The 8053-nt window shown below is 46.6% G+C and overlaps 1 protein-coding gene across 3 annotated transcripts in view; it reads left to right on the top strand.

Annotated features, from left to right (window-relative positions):
- RGS11 (regulator of G protein signaling 11) overlaps positions 1-8053 on the top strand; it is a 350999-nt gene that overhangs the window by 246984 nt on the left and 95962 nt on the right. The window lies entirely within an intron of this gene.

The raw sequence follows: 8053 nt of genomic DNA, 5'->3' as shown, positions 1-8053 counted from the left end.
TTTTTGGGGGGTATCACATAATTTTAAACTTTTACCTGAATTACCATCCACGTGGATTACGATTGGGATTTGGAACCTGTGCCGAGCGCAGTCATAGCAGAGCGTGGTACCTTGCCCGATGCGTGGTAAGCGAAGCGCGCCTGCGAGGGCAAACATTTGCAATAATTGTGATCACATATCATGAAACCTAGAAAATGTCACCCCAAAAATTTATGTCGACTTTTTTATGTATCGACCATTTCCGTGTCGACCTTTTGACTTAATGCATGTCGACCACATGGGGTTGACCTAATGACTGTAGATCTTCTATACCACACCACAATGCTTGATTGCATTCTACAAAATGATAGAATCTGATTGGTTGCTATGGGCAACACATCCACTTGCCTGTTTTAGAAGCTTTAGTAAATATCTACTCTGTACACTCAAGTTGTGGAACAAAGCGGTGGATCCTGAGTCATCGTCACACCCTCCCACATCTGTCCCGCCGCTCAGGAAGCTATCGTGTAGTGTTTTTTGCTCCCACGCTTGTCTTTAATCTGAGGACTGATTTTATAGGCCTCACTATTTACATATCTGATCTAGGAAAACCTGAAGAAGGTCCAAACAATGCACACAGGGTCATTTAAAAATCAATCCCGAAGCTCTCATGTGACCTTCAGCCGACTTTGATGTCCAGTCCCGTCTTTAAGCTCGTTTGCATCGTTCAGAGCTCATATTTAGCAGAATGATATTTATTAAAGCACAGGGTTCCTGTGAGCAGTATATAATTAGATGTGTATAATTTGGTTTCCGTGGTGTTCTAGCCTGCTGCTAGAATTCTTTTTATTATACTAAATTTAGTCTCTTTCTTTGGCACGCGTTCAACCATAGTTTCATTTTGCAATCTACTCTTCCCAGAAAGGATTTAAAACTTTGTCATGTGTCTGGGTGACTAGAGATTTTCTTTATCAAAGGTTATAAATATGATGCTTTCTTCTGCAACGTACAGCCTTGATAGCCAAGAGTAATCATCAAAAATAGAGCATTAATTATGAATTCATTATTATTACTTAGCAGCATAAAATTCATATAATTATTCATTTGGGTAAAATTGCTGTTAAATGTAAAAGTGTATTATATTTCAATTAATTGCGTGTAGCTTTGATGCCTTACCGCATTGGAACCACGGGTTTTAGAATTCAATTAGTTACTTGTATGTGTGTAGTTTGCATGTTTTCCCCATGTTTGTGTGGGTTTCTTACCGTTTGCTCTGGTTTCCTCACAAACTTATTGGTAAGCTAACGAGCTTCTGACAAACCTATCCAGTGGTGGGGAATATAGATTGTAAGCTCCACTTAGTAACTTAATAACTGAGTAGATTAATAAATGACAATCCATGATGGACCATTGGCTCAAGTTTATGTATTTAATTCAAATCCTTGGCTCAGCAAATCAACATGCCCCTCTCTCCCACATCCATGTGATCCTATCCTATCTCCGGTATGCATTAGGTCGACCACTATTGATCGACATGTTTTAGGTTGACATGATCTTTAGGTCGACACGGTCACTAGGTCGACACAAGAAAAGGTTGACATGAGTTTTTCACATTTTTTTCCCATTTTTTTTAACTTTTTCTTACTTTACGATCCACGTGGACTACGATTGGGAATAGTAACTTTTTCCCGAAGCATGGCGAGCCATGCGAGGGGACACGGTGCACTAATTGGGGGTCACTTTACGAAGAAAACAACACCCATGTTTTTTAAACCTCATGTCGACCTTTTTCCATGTTGACATAATGACTGTGTCGACCTATTTAAGGTGTCGACCTAGTCACTGTTGACCAATAGTGGTTGACCTAATGACTGTTGACTAAGTTAGGGTCGAAACAATGAACCACACCCCCTATCTCCTGGTTATTCTGAGTTCCTCTATACCAGCAGGAACAAAAGCAGCCTATATCATCCACATATGGCCGGATGTAATGATGCCCTAATTTGGTGACCGTGCAGGATACCATCGCCCCCCACATGGTTGATTGGGGGGCGATAAAACAATTGGGGTCAAAAGTTGACAGTCATACAAGAAATCAAACTTCCTGCTGGATAACGTGGAGGGATCTGTACTTAATAAAGTTTGGGACTCAAACCCAAGACCTCAGAACTAGAGGCAGGAATACTAACCACTACATCAATACAAACAGCTACACCAGCTGAACATTGAACTCTTAAGTCCATTGTAGTAATTAGAAGTGAATGCTTCCTAGTCGTTGTCTGATGTGCGAATTGCAAGACTTAGCAGGCTAGTTGAGTTTAATAAGGTATACGGATGATAAATCAACAATGTATTGGTCGTCAATATGTCGACATGCATTAAGTCGACAAGTACAAAACGTCGACAGGTACAAAAGGTCAGATGAAAGTCTACAGTGCATAATGCCGACAGGTACAAAAAGTTGACAGGACAATGTTGACACAAAAATGGTCAACGCATGTTTTGGGGTTTTTTCACATGTTCTCCCAACATTTTGCTTGATTTACTATCCAAGTGGACAACTATTACGAATAGTAACCTTGTCAGAAACATGGCGGGCGTATGCGCTTGTACTGATGGTGATCACATAACACGGAATATACAAGATTTGGCCCACAAAAAGTGTCTTGACCATTTTTGTGTCGACCGTTGTCATGTCGACCTTTTGTACCTGTTGACCTTTTGTACCTGTCAACCTAAGACATTGTAGATGAATTATACCACACCCGTTTAATAATGGGCTCGGAGTTGGAAGAACTTCTGATGCCATTAAATAAGATTTTACTTACCGGTAAATCTATTTCTCGTAGTCCGTAGAGGATGCTGGGGACTCCGTAAGGACCATGGGGGAGAGACGGGCTCCGCAGGAGACATGGGCACTTTAAGAAAGAATTTAGTTCCTGGTGTGCACTGGCTCCTCCCTCTATGCCCCTCCTCCAGACCTCAGTTAGAGAACTGTGCCCAGAGGAGATGGACAGTACCCGGAAAGGATTTTTGTTAATCCAAGGGCAAGATTTATACCAGCCACACTAATCACACCGTATAACTTGTGATAACAATCCAGTAAACAGTATGACAATAACATAGCATCAGTTCACGCCCGATGCAACAATAACGTAACCCTTATTGAAGCAATAACTATATACAAGTATTGCAGAAGAAGTCCGCACTTGGGACGGGCACCCAGCATCCTCTACGGACTACGAGAAATAGATTTACCGGTAAGTAAAATCTTATTTTCTCTAACGTCCTAGAGGATGCTGGGGACTCCATAAGGACCATGGGGATTATACCAAAGCTACCAAACGGGCGGGAGAGTGCGGATGACTCTGCAGCACCGATTGAGCAAACATGAGGTCCTCCTCAGCCAGGGTATCAAACTTATAGAATTTTGCAAAGGTGTTTGTACCCGACCAAGTAGCAGCTCGACACAGCTGTAGTGCCGAGACCCCTCGGGCAGCCGCTCAAAAAGAGCCCACTTTCCTAGTGGAATGGGCCTTGATCGATTTAGGTAACGGCAATCCTGCCGTAGAATGTGCCTGCTGAATCGTGTTACAGATTCAGCGAGCAATAGTCTGCTTTGAAGCAGGGCCGCCAAGCTTGTTGGCTGCATACAGAACAAACAGTGCTTCTGTTTTTCGGACTCTAGCCGTCCTGGCTACATAAATTTTCAAAGCCCTGACCACATCAAGGGACTCGGAATCCTCTAAGTCCCGTGTAGCCACAGGCACCACAATAGGTTGGTTCATATGAAAGGATGAAACCACTTTTGGCAGGAACTGAGGACGTGTCCGCAATTCCGCTCTATCCATATGGAAAACCAGATAGGGGCTTTTATGTGATAAAGCCACTAATTCCGACACTCGCCTAGCCGAAGCCAGGGCTAATAACATGACCACCTTCCAAGTTAGATATTTCAACTCTACCGTTTTCACTGGTTCAAACCAGTGTGACTTTAGGAAGCCCAAGACCACATTAAGGTCCCAAGGCGCCACCGGAGGCACAAACGGGGGCTGAATATGCAGTACTCCCTTAACTTCTGGGAGAGAAGCCAATTCTTTTTGAAAGAAAATGGATAGGGCCGAAATCTGGACCTTAATGGAGCCTAATTTAAGGCCCAAATCCACTCCAGTTTGTAGGAAGTGAAGGAAACGGCCCAGATGGAATTCTTCCGTAGGAGCATTCCTGGCCTCACACCAAGAAACATATCTTCGCCATATACGGTGATAATGTTTTGCTGTTACTTCCTTCCTAGCCTTTATCAGCGTAGGGATAACCTCCACCGGAATACCTTTTTCCGCTAGGATCCGGCATTCAACCGCCATGCTGTTAAACGCAGCCGCGGTAAGTCTTGGAACAGACAGGGCCCCTGTTGCAACAGGTCCTGCCTTAGAGGAAGAGGCCACGGATCTTCCGTGAGCATTTCCTGCAGATCTGGATACCAGGTCCGTCGTGGCCAATCTGGAACAACGAGGATTGTTCTCACTCCTTTTCTTCTTACTATTCTCAACACCTTTGGTATGAGAGGAAGAGGAGGAAATACATAGACGGACTGGAACACCCACGGTGTCACGAGTGCGTCTACCGCTACTGCCTGAGGGTCTCTTGACCTGGCGCAATACCTCTGCAGCTTTTTGTTGAGGCGGGACGCCATCATGTCTATCTGTGGCAGTTCCCGCCGACTCACAATCTGTGCGAAGACTTCTGGATGAAGTCCCCACTCTCCCAGGTGTAGGTCGTGTCTGCTGAGGAAGTCTGCTTCCCAGTTGTCCACTCCCGGAATGAACACTGCTGACAGTGCACTTACATGATTCTCCGCCCAGCGAAGAATCCTGGTGGCTTCCGCCATTGCCGCTCTGCTCCTTGTGCCGCCTTGGCAGTTTACATGAGCCCCTGCGGTGATGTTGTCTGACTGGATCAGAACTGGTTGGTCGCGAAGTAAGGCCTCCACTTGACGTAGGGCATTGTATATGGCCCTTAGTTCCAGGATGTTGATGTGCAGACAAGTCTCTTGACTTGACCAAAGACCCTGGAAATTTCTTCCCTGTGTGACTGCTCCCCAACCGCGGAGGCTTGCGTCCGTGGTCACCAGGATCCAATCCTGAATGTCGAATCTGCGGCCCTCGAGAAGGTGAGCACTCTGCAGCCACCACAGGAGTGACACCCTGGCCCTGGGGGACAGGGTGATCAACCGATGCATCTGTAGATGTGATCCGGACCACTTGTCCAACAGATCCCATTGGAAAGTCCTCGCATGGAAACTGCCAAAGGAAATGGCCTCGTATGAGGCCACCATCTTTCCCAGGACTTAAATACAATGATGCACGGACACCTGTCTTGTTTTCAAAAGGTTCCTGACCAGAGTCATAAGTTCCTGGGCTTTTTCTATCGGAAGATAAACCCTTTTCTGGGTCGTGTCCAGAATTATGCCCAAGAAGGGCAGACGAGTCGTAGGAACCAACTGCGACTTTGGGATATTGAGAATCCAGCCGTGTTGTTGTAACACTTTCAGTGTAAGAGATACGCTGTTCAGCAACTGCTCTCTTGATCTCGCTTCCAAGTACGGGATAATTGTGACACCCCGCTTGCGCAGGAGCACCATCATTTCCGCCATTACCTTGGTGAAAATCCTCGGAGCCGTTGAGAGACCAAACGGCAACGTCTGAAATTGGTAACGACAGTCCTGTACCGCAAATCTTAGGTACGCCTGATGAGGTGGATAAATGGGGACATGAAGGTACGCATCCTTTATGTCCAGTGACACCATAAAATCCCCCCCCTTCCAGGCTGGCGATGACCGCTCTTAGCGATTCCATCTTGAACTTGAACCTCTTCAAGTATAGGTTCAGAGATTTTAAATTCAATATGGGTCTGACCGAACCGTCCGGTTTCGGAACCACAAACATGGTCGAATAATACCCCCTTCCCTGTTGAAGGAGGGGAACCTCGACCACCACCTGCTGAAGATACAATTTTTGTATTGCATTTAACACTATCTCCCTCTCTAGGGGGGAAGACGGTAGGGCCGATTTGAAAAACCGGCGAGGAGGCACCTCTTCGAATTCCAGCTTGTAACCCTGAGACACAATTTCTATTGCCCAGGGATCCACCTGGGAGTGAACCCACATGTGGCTGAAATTTCCGAAGACGCTCCCCTACTGGCCCCGACTCCGCCAGTGGAGCCCCAGCGTCATGCGGTGGATTTTGCAGAGGCCGGGGAGGACTTCTGTTCCTGGGAACCAGCTGTATTGTGCAGCTTCTTTCCTCTGCCACTCCCTCTGGCAAGAAAGGACGCACCTCGGACTTTCTTGTTTCTTTGTGAACGAATGGACTGCATTTGATAATGCGGTGCTCTCTTAGGCTGTGAGGGAACATAAGGCAAAAAATTTGACTTTCCAGCCGTAGCTGTGGAGACCAGGTCCGATAGACCTTCACCGAACAATTCCTCACCCCTGTAAGGTAAAACCTCCATATGCCGTTTTGAGTCGGCATCACCTGTCCATTGCCGAGTCCACAGGGCCCTTCTGGCAGAAATCGACATAGCGTTTATTCTAGAACCCAGCAGACTAATGTCTCTTTGAGCATCTGTCATATAAAGGACAGCATCTTTAATATGCCCCAGGGTCAATAAAACAGTATCTCTATCTAGGGTATCAAACTCCTCTGATAAGGTATCAGTCCATGCCGCTACAGCACTACAGACCCAGGCCGACGCGATTGCTGGTCTGAGCAAGGTACCTGAATGTGTATAAATGGACTTCAGGGTACCCTCCTGTTTGCGATCAGCAGCATCCTTGAGGGTAGCCGTATCCTGGGATGGCAGGGCTACCTTTTTGGATAAGCGAGTTAAAGCTTTGTCCACCCTAGGGGAGGATTCCCATCGTAACCTGTCCGTTGGCGGGAAAGGATACGCCATAAGAATCCGTTTGGAAATCTGCAGTTTTTTATCTGGAGATTCCCAAGCTTTTTCACATAACTCATTCAGTTCGTGTGAGGGGGGAAAAGTTACCTCAGGTTTCTTTCCCTTATACATATAAACCCTTGTGTCAGGGACAGGGGTTTCCTCTGTGATGTGCAAAACCTCCTTAATTACTATAATCATATATCGGAGTGATTTAGCCAACTTTGGCTGTAACTTTGCATCATCATAATCGACACTGGAGTCAGAATCCATGTCGGTATCTGTGTCAACAATTTGAGATAGTGGGCGCTTATGAGACCCTGACGGTCCCTGCAACATAGGATCAGGCACGGGTTGAGACCCTGACTGTCCCAATGCATCAGCCTTGTCTAATCTTTTATGCAAAGAATTAACATTATCATTTAAAACCTTCCACATATCCATCCAATCAGGTGTCGCCGCCGTCGGCGGAGACACCACATTAATTTGCTCCCGCTCCTCTCCCACATAGCCTTCCACATCAGATATGTCGACACAAGCGTACCGACACACCACACACACAGGGAATGTCCTTTCTGAAGACAGTTCCCCCACGAGGCCCTTTGGAGAGACAGAGAGAGAGTATGCCAGCACACACCCCAGCGCTATATAACCCAGGAATAACACAGTAACTTAATGTTAACCCAGTAGCTGCTGTTAATATACTTTTTTGCGCCTAATTATGTGCCCCCCCCCCCTCTCTTTTCAACCCTCTTCTACCGTGTATCAGCAGGGGAGAGCCTGGGGAGCTTCCTCTCAGCGTGCTGTGGAGAAAAAATGGCGCTGGTGAGTGCTGAGGGAGAAGCCTGCCCCCTCGGCGGCGGGCTTCTGTCCCGCTTAAATTTTATTTCTTTGGTGGGGGCTACTACATATATACAGTGCCCAGCTGTATATATGTGTTTATTTGCCTGAATGAGGTCCCAAATGCTGCCCAGGGCGCCCCTCCCCCCCTGCGCCCTGCACCCTAACAGTGACCGGAGTATGTGTAGGTGTGTGGAGCAATGGCGCACAGCTGCAGTGCTGTGCGTTACCTCCAGTGAAGATCACGAAGTCTTCTGCCGCCTGTGAAGTCTTCTTGCTTCTCATACTCACCCG

Source organism: Pseudophryne corroboree, chromosome 7 (assembly GCF_028390025.1).
Source record: "Pseudophryne corroboree isolate aPseCor3 chromosome 7, aPseCor3.hap2, whole genome shotgun sequence".
In the NCBI taxonomy this organism is placed as follows: Eukaryota; Metazoa; Chordata; class Amphibia; order Anura; family Myobatrachidae; genus Pseudophryne; species Pseudophryne corroboree.
The sequence above is the reverse complement of the archived record's forward strand: the minus strand, read 5'-3'. Positions and strand labels throughout refer to the sequence as shown.